This window comes from Magnolia sinica, chromosome 4 (genome assembly GCF_029962835.1).
Source record: "Magnolia sinica isolate HGM2019 chromosome 4, MsV1, whole genome shotgun sequence".
In the NCBI taxonomy this organism is placed as follows: Eukaryota; Viridiplantae; Streptophyta; class Magnoliopsida; order Magnoliales; family Magnoliaceae; genus Magnolia; species Magnolia sinica.
The window spans coordinates 46455194-46471388 of record NC_080576.1 but is presented as its reverse complement, the minus strand read 5'-3'; the positions used below and the strand labels follow the sequence as shown (position 1 = coordinate 46471388).

General features: G+C 39.8%; 1 protein-coding gene across 1 annotated transcript in view; it reads left to right on the top strand.

The window, feature by feature from the left end:
• The window catches only part of LOC131243079 (NADH dehydrogenase [ubiquinone] 1 beta subcomplex subunit 7), a 30712-nt gene extending 19842 nt beyond the window's left edge, over positions 1–10870 (top strand). The window contains exon 2 of the mRNA XM_058242159.1: positions 10669–10870. The gene's annotated coding sequence lies outside the window, so the exon portion shown is untranslated. The remainder of the gene's footprint in view (positions 1–10668) is intronic.
• The last annotated feature ends 5325 nt before the right edge of the window (positions 10871–16195 follow it).

Here is a 16195-nt window from a genome sequence, read left to right as displayed (position 1 = left end):
CTCTTTCAAAAGAAAACCTTTGCTTCCCCTCTACAAATAGTTGTCTACTAGTGTATTGGCAACCACCTAAGTCTTGCAGCCAACACTCTTAACAGTTATCTTGTAGACACTACCAATGAGATTAATAGGCTGATATTTGAAACAAATTCTGTAGGCTATATTCAGGATGAGATTGATGAACATGGATCCAAACTCTCTAGGGATGCAGGCTCAATGAAATAGTTCTGTAAACACTTTGATCAGCTCAGATTTCACCACTTCCTAGCACTTCTGGTAGAACAGAATCGGGAAACCATCTGGACCCGGGCACTGCCATTATCAGCATCAAAGAGCTGTGTAAATTTCTTCTTCTGGGAATTCCCGCTCCGAATTCTTCGCCTGCTGCTCGGATAGAAACGAAAGGACCACCCTGTTCAAATAGGCTCTGATTTTGAAAGACGAGATGAACCATTCACAAGTTTCATCTCTCTGGATAAGCATCCGAGAACCATTGTTCACTGCTGCGATTCTGTTTGCTCTCCTTCTAGAGTGAGCCATCTTATGGAAAAATGCAGAATTGCTGCCCCCTTCCTTTATCCATTTCTCTCTCAATCTTTGATACCAAAAAATTTCCTCTTTGCGGGCTTTATCAAGGAGCTCCTCAGTCACCATCTTTATTTGCAGCATCAAGAGCAGATAGAACCCCCTGCTCTGTCTGACTTTATCAGCGCCTCATGTCCTGCTGCATTTCTGATTTTGAATTTTGAAGGAACCCAAGTACTTATTCCAGAATTTTAACTTCTCCTTGAGTAACCTGAGTTTCACACTAAATATTGTGCATGGTCCATGGCTAACGCCAAATTAATTCCACCTGCTTTAACTGATCTGAGGAACTCTGGGCACTTGATCCACATGGCTTCAAATAGAAAGAGCTGTCCTCCTTGATTCAAGATTGGCCGAGAGACAAAACATGCATATAATCTTTTTTACGTATTAAAGCATGTTTGTTCAAATTTTTTTTTTTTTAAAAAAATCTTTTTGCTGTTTTAAAAAATTATTTTTGCTGTTTAGAGGGCTGTTACACCATTGAATACATTTTAAAAATGCAAATAAATGATAGGTTCTTGTGGCTGCTATTTCTTTCAATATTTTTTTTTTTGCCTTTTTTAATTATATATATTTTGGGTAAAAGATCGTGATGTAACAACTATCTGAGCTTGGTTTTTTTTTTTTTCGCCTTCTCTCTCTCTCTCTCTCTCTCTCTCTCTCTCTATATATATATATATATATATATATATATATATATATATATATTGGGTAAAAGATCATGATGTAACAACTATCTGAGCTTGGTACAGTGGATATGCTCTCTACCTGACATACTCCAGTACTGATTCTAAACCTTGCCCCTCTGGTTCCTAGAAAAAATCCTCATCTAAAAACATTTATGATCTCCCATTGATTCCCACTTGCTCCCGTGGCTTGCTTAGAGGAAGTAAATCCTTCCCGTCAATGGTTCTCTTATGAACTAAGTTTCATTAGTCCATGCTTTCTTGAACTACCCTTCCTATATCTTCCATCCACTCCGTCAATGTCCATTGCCCATCATGTGGAGCCCACCTTTGATGTGGACTCCCCATCCTATGGTCCCACCTTCGAAGTGGCCCGTCCATCATATGAGGCTCACTTGGGATGTGGGCCATTCATCATTAGGGGTCGACCTTTGATGTGGACCATCCATTTTGTGGGCCCACCTTGATGTGGGTCATATATCATGTGGGGCCCATCTTTGATGTGGACCATCCATTGTGTGGGCCCCACCTTCAATGTGGACTATCCATCATGCGGGGCTACCTTTGATATGCACTGTCCACCACGTGTAGAGAGAGAGAGAGAGAGAGAGAGAGAGAGAGAGAGAGAGAGAGAGAGAGAGAGAGTAAATAGTTAAAAAGCAAGAATTTTTTATTTTTTATTTTTTTTTTACTTAGGGCTATAAGTAAGTTTAAGTTAATAAGCTATGGGGAGTCGGACAAAGTGCGCCGTCTTAAGAAGTCAATTTATGGCTCAAAACAATTTCCATGAGCTTGGTTCAACAAATTTAGTAAGTGGTGTTTGAATATGGAATGAAACATAGTTAGGCTGACTACTCTGTCTTTGTAAGACGAAGTAAGGTTTGTGTCATTATGTTGGTTGTTTATGTGGATGATATTATTATCACTGACAGTGACGGTACATGTATTGACAAGTCAAAGAGATTTTTACAACAATATTTCCATACAAAGGACTTGGGTTGGCTTTGATACTTCTTGGGTATTAAGGTAGCAAGATCTAAGGTGGACATTAATTTGTTATCATGAAAATATGTGATGGATTGATTGGCCTAGATCGGTCTTCTGGGAGCTAAATTAGAAGTTTGGTGTGTATAAGGGGGAACTGATTGATGATTCAGGAAGATATTTTCGTCTTGTTGGAAAGCTAATCTACTTAACAATCACTCTATCTGATATAACTTTTCCTATAAGTATGATTAGTTTATGTAGGTTCCTCATATTGAAGTTGTGTTTTGTATACTCAGGTACTTAAGAGAGCTCCTAGCCGTGGTATTCTTATTCTCCGTAAGCAAAATGGTCATCTTCAAGTAAAAGGGTATTTAGATGCAGACTGGGTTGGTTCTCCATTTGACAGGTGATCTAGTACAAGCTATTGTACCTTTGTATGAGGTAATCTAATTACATGGAGAAGTAAGAAGTAAAGTGGCCCGTTCAAGCGTTGAGGCATAATAGAGGGCAATGTCTTAAGCTACATGTGAACTTGTTTAGTCGAAGACGTTAACGTGCGAGCTGGTGTTTATGATTGATATTCCTATGAGGTTATATTGTGATAATCAAGCTGCCTCTTATATTACTAATAATACAGTTTATCACGAGAGAACCAAGCACATTAGAGTTGATTGTCACTTTATTAGAGAGAAAGTTGCAAGTAACAAAATTTGCATGCCGTTTGTCAAGTCTTAAGATCAATTGGTAGATATGTTCACTAAGGCTCTTGATCGCACTCATTTCGATCTTCTCTTTGTCAAACTGAGCATTGGTGATATATATATGCTCGGGTTTGAGGGAGAGTGTTGATGGATCGTGATGATATAATGGTGGACCGTGATGGTTATGTGTGGTCTCTCATTATCATTAGGTAGAGAAATGTGTTAGAATAGAGTTTAGGCCCATAGGCTTTGGTTATGTATTAGCTCAAGTATGGAGGGTTTTTTTTTTTTTTTTTTTAAAAATTTTTAACTTTTGCTTTTATTACGAAACCCCTAATAATAAAATAGAGAGGCTAGGGTCGTGAGAGGCTATTTCACCCTTATCTCTCTCAATCTCTCTCAATCTTACTCCAGAACAAACATAAAGAAAGCCTAAATGTGATGGGAGAAGTCTAAAATGCCATCACCTAAGGAATTATTCTCTAGCAGCCCATAAGTGGGGGGCACTGTAGTCAATTTTCTTTATTTAAATGACACAAGTACACTTATTTATTCATCAACTAAACATGCACCCTCCATATGTGTGGCCATGTGGGTCCCATAGGTGTGATCATTTCGGGCCTGATCTCTCATCTAATGTAGCCATTTGGTTGCATAAAACATGGCTGCCAATATAATCATTTGGAAAATTAGTCTCAACCCCCTTACTTGAAGCAAGTATCAGGGGTGGTTTTGGGTGACATAGTTTAGTAAAATGGAAAGTGTAGTGTTAAAAAGCTGATTAACGTTTAAAGACTACACAGGTGAAGCATTGTTTTCAGTGGGAAAGAGTCTATCCATTTTGGAGCTTATCTAGGAAGCTGAAATCTTATAAACTTAGCTGAAGTGATGCAGTGATAGGGCTGGAACACGGACTCCAAAAATCCAAAAATCCAGAAAAGGACCCTATAGAATTTTCGAGGGGTAGAGATTACAAGACATTTCGGGTTTACTGGTGATATCATCATGCTGTCATGCTGATGTCATCCATGGATTTTTTTTTGGCATATATGGCTCGAGAGGAATAATCACCTATTTCCATAACCTTGTGGGTTCTTAGATTGGGTGTGTATAATAGGGCAGCGCTGTACATCACCATGCATTCAATGATGTATTGGACAGTGTATTGGACCATTCTTTGATGAGAATGTTGTCTATCAATTTGACTTGTTGAAGGTCAACTAAATGGGCCTTCACTGATGAACACAAATCAAGAATGATTTGGTGAACTAAAGTCCATTACATTGAAATACAACAAAAAGAAGATGAAAATATAATAAAGAAAGTGAAGGTTTATTCTTCTTTTCAAAATTTCCCATATTTGTCCACTTCACTTCGTTTTGTCGAATCCCATTCAAGTCATTTGTTTTGATCCCAAAATAGGTCTAGATCTAGCCTAAAATGAGTTTTTAAGCTTCTTTCATGGTTTAAATGAAAAAAAGAAGAGATGAGTGATCTTTAAAAAAAAATAATAATAATTCAAAATTAGACTTTTATGGCTGTATTGGCATGTATCGGCCCATATTGTTGCTGATACACCCCGTATCAACCGATACGGGTCGAAACAGACTGATACAAGTCAATTTTTTTTTCGTATTAGGCCGATACAATCCCCGATCACGTATCATCTCGTGCTGGTACGGATATGATATGGCCGTATCGGCTGATATGATACCAATATTCATATCCATAATATGGAGCAACTACCCGACTTTGTTGCTCAGGGGGAGTCAGGCAAAGTGTGTCATCTTAAGAAGTCAATTCATGGCCCAAAACAATCTCTAAGAGCTTGGTTCAACAAATTTAGTAAAGTAGTTTTTGAATATGGAATGAAATGCAGTTAGGCTGATTACTCTATCCTTGTACGACGAAGTGAGGCAGGTGTCATTGTGATGGTCATGCATGTGGATGATATCATTGTCACTACAGTGATGCTACATGTATTGACAAGTTGATGAGATTTTTATAACAATACTTCAATATAAGGGACTTGGGTTGGCTTTGATACTTCTTGGGTATTGAGGTAGCAAGATCTAAGGTGGACATTGATTTGTTGCCACGGAAATATGCAATGATTGATTGGCCTAGATAGGTCTTTTGGAAACCAAGCCAATTGAAATTCTTATGAATCCAAATTATAAGTTTGGCGTGGATAAAGGGGGAATTGATTGATCATTAGGGAAGATATCGTCGTCTTGTTGGAAAGCTAGTCTACTTAACAATCACTCGACCTGATATAACTTTACCTATTAAGTATGGTTAGTTTATGTAGGTTCCTCATATTGAAGCCGTGTTTTGTATACTCAGGTACTTAAAGAGAGCTCCTAGCCGTGTTATTCTCCGTAAGCAAAATGGTCATCTTCAAGTAAAAGGGTATTTAGATGCAGGCTGGGTTGGTTCTCCATTTGTCAGGTGATCTAGTACAAGCTATTGTACCTTTGTACGAGGTAACCTCATTACATGGAGAAGTAAGAAGTAAAGTGGCCCATTCAAGCGTTGAGGCATAATAGAGGGCAGTGGCTTATGCTACATGTGAAATTGTTTGGTTAGAGACGTTAATGTATGAGCTAGGGTTTATGATTGATATTCTTATGAGGTTATATTGTGATAATCAAACTGCCTCATATATTGCTAACAATCCCTTTTATCACGAGAAAACCAAGCACATTGGAGTTGATTGTCACTTTATTAGAGAGAAAGTTGCAAGTAAGGAAATATGCATGCCATTTGTCAAGTCTTAAGATCAACTAGTAAGTATATGCTCACTAAGGCTCTTGGTCGCACTCATTTCGATCTTCTCTTTGTCAAACTGAGCATTGGTGATATATATCCTCCAGCTTGAGCGGGAGTGTTGATGGATCGCAATGATCTTGTGGGTGGACACTGTGATGATTACATGTGGTCTCTCATCATCATTAGGCGGAGATGTGTTAAAATAGAGTTGAGGCCTATGGGTGTTGCTTATGTAATAACTTAAGTATGATGGGGTATTTTTGCTTTTATTATGAAAGCCCTAATAATAAAATGGAGAGGCTATTCACCCCCATCTTACTCCAGAACAAACATAATGAAAGCCTAAATGCGATGGGATAAGTAAGGCTATACGCGAGCCAAGCTAGCTCGAAAAGCTCGCTCAGCTCGATCTAGCTCGACTTGACTCGGCTTGAATGACAACTCGAGGCGAGCCAAGCTTCAAATGACCCAGCTCATTCTGAAAACAAGCCGAGTTCGATCATAGTGGATCTTGACTCGACTTGAGCTCGGGCTCGAGCTTGGCTCAACTCAAATATATATTATATTATATATAATATATTATATTTAAAAATAAAAAATTAAATATTATATGTATTTTAGTAATTGAATATTTGATTTGGGAGTTGGGTCGGTGTCGGTTGGGTCAGTTGGGTTGGGTGGCTAGGTTGAGTTGGGCGCAAGTTGGGTTGGGTTGGGAGCAGGCTCGACTCGACTCGAGGTAAGCTCGCCTCGACTTGATCCACTAGCTCGACTCGAAATTTTTGGAAAACAAGCCAAGCTCCAATGGTAAGCTCGAAGCCGAGCTCGAACTCGAACTCGAGGAGAGCACGGACAAGTCAAGCCAAGCTTGGCCCACCTCGACTCGACTCGGCTTGATGTACAGCCCTAGGGAGAAGTCTAGAATGCCCTAACCTAAAGAATTATTCTCAAGCAGCCTGACGGCCAGTCTAGTCAATTTCCTTTATTTAAAAGATGTAAGTACACTTATTTATTCATCAACTAAACATGCACGTGGCTATGTGGGTCCCATACGTATAATCATTTGGGGCCCAATCTCTCATCTAACAGCACATGTAGCCATCTGGTTGCACAAAACATGGCTGCCAATATATTCATCTGGAAAATTAGTCTCAACCAGGGTGGTTTTGGGTGACAGTGGTAAAATGGGAAGTGTAGTGTTAAAAAGCTGATTAACGTTTAAAGCTTACATAGGTGAAGCACTGCTTTCATGGGAAAGAGTCTTTATCCATTTTGAAGGTTATCTAGGAAGCTGAAATCTTGCAAACTTAGCTGAAATGATGAGGTGCTAGGGCTGGAACGTGGACTTGAAAAGTCCAAAAATCCAGAAAAGGAAGCTATAGAATTTTCAAGGGGTAGAGATTGCAGGACTTTTTGGGTTTACTGGTGATGTCATCATGCTGTCATGCTGATGTCATACATGGATTGTTGAATTTTAGATTTGCGTGATAAGCACGAACAGGATTATTGGCTATTGCTAATATGCGCTTTGGAGTATTTATTAATTGATCGTTCTTGCATAGTGCTTGAGTTGTTTACTGAATCATAGTTGTCAAACTTGGAATGTTCTGTCAAGTCAAGTAACTCAGTCAAGTTTTTTCGTCTTGAACACCAAGACTCAGTAATACTTGAAAATTTAAAAATATTCTAGTCTTGTTTGAGTAGAGTTGAGTTTTGTCAAGTCGACTCTACTGGAGTCTTGATGATATCCGATCAGGTCAAGTTCACTCGGCCGGGTCGAGTATTTCTGGTTTTCAAGCCTTGACTAAAACCCACTTTATTTGAAAATGTGGGATAATTTAGTGCTGTATTAGTTACTGTTTATTACTGTTACAGGAACATTCTATATTTCAATTAAGCAAGTAGGTGTTTTTCCTGTGACTGTTTTTGGTAGCTTTAAAGGCCAGAATCAGATTAGATTGAGGGCTTAGATTAAGCAAAGGCTTTCTATTATTTTGGGATGGGGTAGAATTGGTTTAAGATTGAGGGCCTAGGCAAGTATAGGTTCTCTATCATTTTGGGTATATGTATGTGTGCAATGGTTTTAAATATCTGATTTGATGCGGCCGTACTGGTATATGATATGGGGGGTTGATACAAGGCTCATATCGCTTGATATGGGTCATTATGGAGCTTTATTGTATCAGATTTTTTTTGGGGCTGCCCCCGATACCGATATTTAAAACCTGGACAGTGTGCACGTGCATGTGCTGTGTATTAGTTTTTGCTAGAAATTAGGTGGGTTATTGTCTTTGCTTTTCTTGAAGTCTTCAAGATCTTGTGGTAATTACCTCTTGTTTAGTTTGATTTATTTCTCTATTCAATTTTCCTCTGTTCACTTGCAATTCTGCATGTGTTTTTTTCCCCCAATTTAGAGGCCTGATTCACCATGAAGCCAGTTAATTTCGATGACCTCTCTTGATGATGTATTTGCTTGCTGCCTAAATGGATTTGGAAAATAATGGGTCTGAATCTGAGGCAACAAGTTTCAGCAAGCACACGCAACTTGAGATAGTCATCTGTTAGATATGACAGCGAGTGTTTTGGTGGTTGGGTGTGGATCAATCCTTATTGGGTTAACAATCACCTCCCCGGAATTTGCTCCGGAAGAATCGGAGCTCCACTAGATCAGGTCAGTTGAATCCACAAATGATAGTGCTTTTGTTGTTTGCACACGCAAGCGGTTTGACATTTGAAGTCACCTTCTTATAGCTCTCTTGAGAATTTCATGGCAGCCTAGGCCAAGGTGGATGCTGCTACTAAGAGTGGTAGGGGGGGAAACGATAATTTTCCATCACCAACAAAATCATGACTGGATGGGGGTTTATCAACTGCTATGAACTTAGAAAAACACTCGCAAAAACCTTTTCTCCCTATATGAAAATACTGGTTCATGTATATTTCCATCTTTGCAATTTTTTAACAAATTCTATCTACCACATTTCACTATACCTGTGATGTTGCTTCAAGTAACTCATAATTGTGCCAGTTCTATTTCATTATGGATGCATTACCTTTTCATGTCATTGTGACAATACCACCTGCTAATGATTGTTTGTTTTCTGACAATTACATACACCCTGCACTAATCTATAGTTAGCACATATGCTAGGGGCATGTTTGGATGAGGGGTGAATCTGAGTAAATGGTATAGGATAGAGCCCTGTCCAAATCATTGCACATATACTAGGGGCATGTTTGGATGAGGGGTGAATGTGAGTAAATGGTATAGGATAGAGCCCTGTCCAAATCATTTCACGCATGAGACGGAATGCACTGGAATTTATAAACCGCTCATTTAACCATAGTTCTAAAACTCGGTGACTCGACTCAAAACTTGCCCGAGTCAACTCAACTTGGTGAGATTTTGAGATGAATCACCAGGAAACTTGCTGGTGACCTTGACTCATTTGAGATTAAGCGGACTTGTCAAACTGGCTCACTGACTCAATTGACTTGTCAGGACTCGGCATGACTCGAAACGAGTTGTGCAGTCTGGGTGACTGGTTTTAAGAAAAAAAGAAAAAGCTATAGAGCGGAAGAGTGAACCCAAAATCTCTCATAGAAAGTCGAGTTGACTCTGGCAACAAGCCAAACACTATCTATGAAGATGTATGCCATATTTGATATTCATAATTGATTGTAGCTGTTATTACTTGAATGTTCTTATTAATTTGATAATTAAATATCGGTTCGAGGTGAGTTGAGGCTTAGGGTCTGGATGAGTATATAAATCTTACCCATCCAGAAAAATCAGGCTAATGTTCCCCATCCAAACAGGCCCTAAGAGTTTGAAATTTGAAGCGGAGCAAATTGGACAAAAGTTTTATTCTCAATGGTACTCTGAAACAGCTCATTCGTCCATCCTTGCTATCCATGGATGGTAAGAGATCATACTAGATCCACTTGCCTCTATATATCCTGAGTACACTGAAGACAGACCCTTTAGGATTTTGATATACAGAAAAAAATAATTCTTTACACCCTTCAAAAGAAAAGGAAAGAAAAATCTGTAATATACATAAATACTAAAAGAATATATTTGTTTGGTTTGGATTTACAGGCGTCTGTGTAGCCCATGGTTTTAAGACTCAGACCTGTCCCATGTGACTTGTCTGTGTCGACTCAGACTCAGTAGGATCCAATTGGATTGGCACCACGAGTCATCTAGATGATTCACCCTTACTTGAATGAGTTGGGCCAATGACCCTGACTTGGGTGAGTCCTGACTTGACTTGAGACAGAATGAGTTGGTCTGAGTCACTGACTCATAGGGCTGCATTGGTTTTCTTGTCAACCATGATATCGGAGGGGCTCCAAAGATATTATCCAAGCAGCTGATGGATAAGAAAACTCTCCCACTGGGAATGTGGATAGCAGCTGGAATTGCTACCTAATATTTTGTGTGGTTCACTGCTAGAATTGACTTTTTGAGTGCTACTACTTGACTTGTTTGGCTCTCATTAATCATTGGCATATTATTTTCTCATGAAGAGTGGAAAAAACATACATTCAAAGTTAGTTTTTCATACTTGTGATTCCTCTCATTGCTGGTTTGTCAAAATCAATCTCTCTCTCTCTCTCTCTCTCTCTCTCTCTCTCAATGATGGGTCATGCACTGCATTCATGGCATACACGTGTACTGATCCATATAATCAAATTGTGGGCTCCACTGTACTGGATGGAACGTGACCCAAAGATCACATTGATTGGACAATCTTAACCATCCGATCTTTCCTGTTTAGTGTGATTATAGACTATGCCGGGCCACAGCCACACTACGTGGATGTCCTGGATTAATATACATGTCTTGGATGATCACAGAGGGTGCTTCTTTTTTTTTTTTTCAAGTACTGTCTACTCATATCTAATGTGCAGTGATGGATTTTTTTGAACAGGAAAGCAGGGATTTAGAGCATCCAATGTTTTATTTGGAAACCACCTGTGGGGACTGATTTGATTGTATACTGCGAAATAACAGTACATGTTTGAAAGAACACAACGGCAAACTGCCTTACTCTCTTCTTCTTCTGTTTTCTATTTTGCAGGCTCTGTTAGTTTCAGCTGATTTGAATAAAAGAAATTGGATTCCAGTGGTAAGCATGTATCTAGTAATGCATGTGTTTAGAGCCCCTGACCATCTCTATCCACACGTGGCCCATGTAACATCAGGTGGGAGAGAACCATTAGATCTTCTGGTCCGAAGATGGGGCCCCTCCTTTGTTTAAAACAAATTGATTGCTAGAAATCTGTGTTTGCCTTTTTTCACATTATGGCCCACCTGGAGTGGAAGTCTAGTTATTAAGTTAATAATAATAATAATAAATAAATAAATAAATAAAAAGGATTAAAAATGGTTTTTTTGGGTGTACTGTCTTGGGCACTCACTGATAACTGATGTATACGGTTCATATTGGGTGGGCCTTTTGGATTGGTTTTTTACAAGTTACTTTAGAGATCCTACATGACGGAAAGCTATGGTCACACACATGTGCCAGCCATTTGGCACGTGCTTGCGTGTGGGCGAGGTTGGCTCAACATGAGTTAGTTATTATTTTGTACGAATGCTGTAGACAACATAACACTCTTATTCACCTGCCTGTAAGCGTTATTCAACTCTGTGGGGGGATCCACCTTGTTGTGTATGCTATCCAACCCAACTACTGCCATGATATATGATGGGATGCCTAAAAAAAATCAGGTCTGTTCAATCATTAGGTGGGCCACAGTTGAAAAAAATGGCGGACGAGCCAAGAACATGCGCTGGCCCATGTGATGATTGGATTGACTTTTATTTCTTTGATGGGGCCGGCCACGCTTCTCGATGGGATGGATCCCTACACAAACCACATGGGCCACACACGAGATGTAGTAGGTAAGTGTTTTCCCCCCTTCCTACAAATGTTATAGAGGATCGATCCGGCCTCACATCACCATTTCTTAAATGGTCTCAACTCATCACCCAACGGACACTTGGCATTCATTTACGTCTAATCCGGACCATCCGCGTCCACAGCATATTCGGAAGATTGTGCTGATTGGATTCTCTTAACCGTCCGATTGGATTGGGACCGCTTATTATTTTTACTAAACTGTCCGTTCCGTTGAATGGCCAGCAAGTGGAGGGTCAGGATCATCTGCGACAGGTAACTTTCTTTCTTCAATGTATTCCATATCGGTATCATGCGACTCATGGGCTTCAAGATGTGATCTTTGCAGGTCCTCGCCCTTCCTTATAGTTGTTTACACCTGGCCTGGCGTAACGCAGTCCAGATCAGCGAATGAAAAGCCGCCATGTGTCAGCACGCTCATATAAAAAAATGGAAATGGGAAAGAGATTGCAAGTGTCTGTCTATTGAAGACACGTGTCTTGCCAAAAAGAGTCGTATACTTGAAAGTCATACAGACTTCTAAGGCCCAAAAAGGCGGTCATAACTCATATGATATATGATCTACGGACGCAAGGCACTCACAATCCTTAACATGCACGAGATAAGTTTTTCCAAAAAATCTGCCCATTGCTGGATTCGACCATGACCATCCGATTAATCCAAAAGGAAAATTTTCCTAGAGAATGTCTGAATTCTTCTCGCAAGTCACGAGAAAGTTAGAGCCAATAGAGGATAGCAATTAGTAAATAGAAGCAAATTATCTAATATAGTATAACGCAGTAAAGACTCCATATACAAATAGGATATAACAGAGCCTTACATACCCCCATTGCCTCTCAGAAATCTATAACAGAGGGCATTCGCTAACACAAATTAGTTACTTCTCTTTTCAACTCTACACTGCTTGTTCATTCTGTCATCCATTGGTATTTATTAGTTTACCTTCTTAGCTTAATTTTCTCCATTTTTTAATTAATTAATTAATTATTTATTTATTTATTTATTTTTCATTTATGATGTGGTAAGTTTATGGCTATTAGGCCTTAGCTTAGTTTCGCTATTATCCAATGCATCACCATAGTATGCCAATAGATTAGTTTAAATATCCACGACCTTGTCGTCGGATCTCTACATTATTGAGTTCTTACTTTGTGTATCTCTAGTCATGTCATGCGGACTTCACACCACAACCACTCCACGAATGTCTAGTATTTCCATGACCGTCTCGTGACTGTCCGGGTTTAGAGCACTGTCAATGTCATAGTCGTTTTCTCCGGCACAGACCGTCGTAGGTATCTTTTTCTCTGCTTATTTGATTTCTTTTTGCTGATTGTAATTCTTTATTACTTTGATCAATAAAATCGGTGATTCAACCTTTATTTCTAATTTGTTTTTCTTTATTGTTTTATTGAGACCCAATTTAAATTATCACTGTTGAAAGAAAAATACTTATTTTCAAAGTAAAAAGATTCCATTTAAAAGGATTAACCCTCATTTTAAAATTGTCTGATCACTTTAATAATTCGTGATTGGACAATTAGATATGGTCCTAATTCAGCTAGTTTTTATAAGCTTTTAGATTGATTCAAGTCAAATACGACTCTAACATGCCCGGCATACAATCTAATAACACAGTTTAACTAAAATCGTGTTGTTTGTTACACATGTGGCCATTTGTCTGGATTGAACAGCAACAATATCGAGGTATTTTTGTTTACATATTTGCTATACCGGTGAAATCGGCACATGAAGTTGTTTAGATCTCACCAGGTGACGTCGCACATGATTTCCATCCTTTACACCTCACGGACAATCCAGATCCCCTACATGGGATGTTGACATGTTTAGTAGCAAATGACTGGTGGGTAGAGAAAGGGCCATTTTTCCGCATCCAACCTATATATGTATGTGACCATCTGACGATGCTCTCTTTGCTAGCTATGGAAGATCAGTGATTGGCCCACCTGATGAATGGTTAAGATCTCACATGCTACATTGGCAGGTGTAGGGTTAATAGACTGAGACTTTGATGTTTGAAGTAGGTAGCCAATTGCTTGTGTTCTGATGTCAATGAAATTAGTACAAGGCATGCATGGATGCCAATCCAGCTCATCCGGAATATGGGCCCACCATTTGACAAAGACGGTACTACTAATCACACCAGTTAAATTTATGGGGGTCTGAACTGGCGAAATGTTAAATGGGCTCCTCCTGACAGCTTGATCGAGACCGTCCATCAGCTTGGATTTTGGGAATAGAACAACCACCTTGTGGTCCATTGGCAGACTAATAAATTAACACTGCTGGGATGATTTATGTAGCTTGTGGGCCCAGATTGAATCCAGTCCTTTAGATTGTGACCGGGCATGGTTTCAGCTTATGTCCTTAACAATCACTTGGGCTCCACCCCAACCTGATTGCAACCTATGTTGTACATTCATCTCTTTTATACACGTGGCAATCATCTAGACTGACCATCAATCACAGTACATGAACGAACCACAGCACAAAATCACTGACCTACAAACTACCTTGATACTAACAAACGGTTTAAAGGGCTCAGATTTCATGATCGAAATCGTTTGGATTGTCCGATTGCCACAAAGATTAGGCTATGGTCCATCAGGTTACGAGTCTGATCTCCAAAATGATTATGATATGGATCATAGAAAGATGATATATTGGTACAGTTGAAAATGGACCCGGTTGACCCGGTGGGTAATTGGCAACCAGATAATTGTGGTGTGTGGTTTTGAAACCGTTCAATCGGACAAACTTAGTCGGATCTGAATCCAGAGTCGTCAATGTCGAACGGGTCATATCTGAAACCTACTCAAATAGATCTGACCTAACTTGCCTTGGATTCGATTTCTAGGTGGGTCGGGTTTCAACCACTGAAAAATAGACCCGACTTTATAATTTCTTCCATGAAGTAACGAAGTCCACTCACTAAACTGTAAAGAAACTACCTAGAAGAAAATAAACTCTTAGATAAATGAGACGGATCTGACTCCTATGTGGGCCTGTTTGGATGGTACCTGCAATTGTTGTTTCGTGAAAAAACCAATCACGTTGTCTTGTCTATTTGTCACCCAAACCAACGACATATGGTGGGCGATCCAAACAGGCCCCAAAACCGTCGTTTCAAATCGAAACGAGGGCCTTATTTAGATTTGGATTTGATCCAGACCCGACTCATATTCTATGGATCCGGTCCATACCCGATCTATAACTTGTATCGAGAGCTGGGCACAGGGCAACTCAGACTCATCCCACTCAACCCGAACCGAATGGTTGAGTCGGTCTGAACTGAGTAGGCTTCGCCCAATCCAAACTCAAACCAAGTCAAGTCCGCCTTAGCCAATAACTCGACCCAACTCGACCCAAAACTCGATTCGGTCAAACTCGACTCGATCCAAAACTGGACTCGACTTGAATTTGGGTATGTGTGTGTGTATAAACCCTAGTTTCTAAGTATCTCTAACCCTACCCATTGCACCCGACCCCAATCCGAACCCAAACTCTCTCTCTCTCTCTCTCCCTCCTTCATGCTCCTCTTGCAAGTCCCATGGCCACCCACTACCATCACCATCTTCCTCCTCCTCTCTCTCTCCTCTCTACTCCCTCCCTCCCTCATCTCTCGATCCGACTGAGCGCCAACTCGACTCAACTCGATACTTTTGACTGGTTCAGACTCGGTCCGAATCAGTCGAAGGCATACCGGACTTGGATCGGGTCAAGCATGCTGGACTCGAAACCGAGTCAAGTCAAGTACGGGTCAAGCATATTTCAAAACCTAATCGACTCGGGGCAACCCTAATTTGGTCCGACTCGACTCGATGGCCAGTTCTACTTGTATCCACCTAACCTGACCCACTTGCACCTCAAGGTCTTACTAGCAAAAGGCCCACAAAATAAAAACCATTTAAAAAACACATATATTATAAAGTAATTGCCACATGTCGGCAGTGCATAGGCCACGATAACATGCTTGCGCCGCCGCATTCCACGTCATTCGTTCACCTGCTCAACATGTATCAACAAGTGCCACATGTATGTATCAAAGGTGACGCATGCACCCGAAAAAAAAAAAATCAAAATCATTTTTCCATTTTTGAGTGCCATGTAGATGGATCCCTATCCTACACGTGTGCCACGGTCCACATCTGCTGCCCACATAATCTTCTTATCTTAGCTGTATCTAGAATTATTCCAGCTACTACAAATACAAGAAAGTCTATGATCAGGGAAAAAAAAGAGGAACGCAGCTATTTCATAAGAAGTCTATGATTTGAGAAGGTGGGCCTTTGAAAACTAAGGTATTCATTCCTTATGGAATGAAACATTTCAATTTCTAATGAAAAATTCTAAGTACTTTTGCTGTGAAACGACTTAGTCATATACCTAACTTATAAAGAAATATACAAAAGCATCCAAATTCTCAATTACTTTTCTAACTATTCATCAGCTAGTTTTTTTTTCTTTTTTTTGGGTCATGGACCATAACTCTCACGTGCATGAACATGCCCAAATT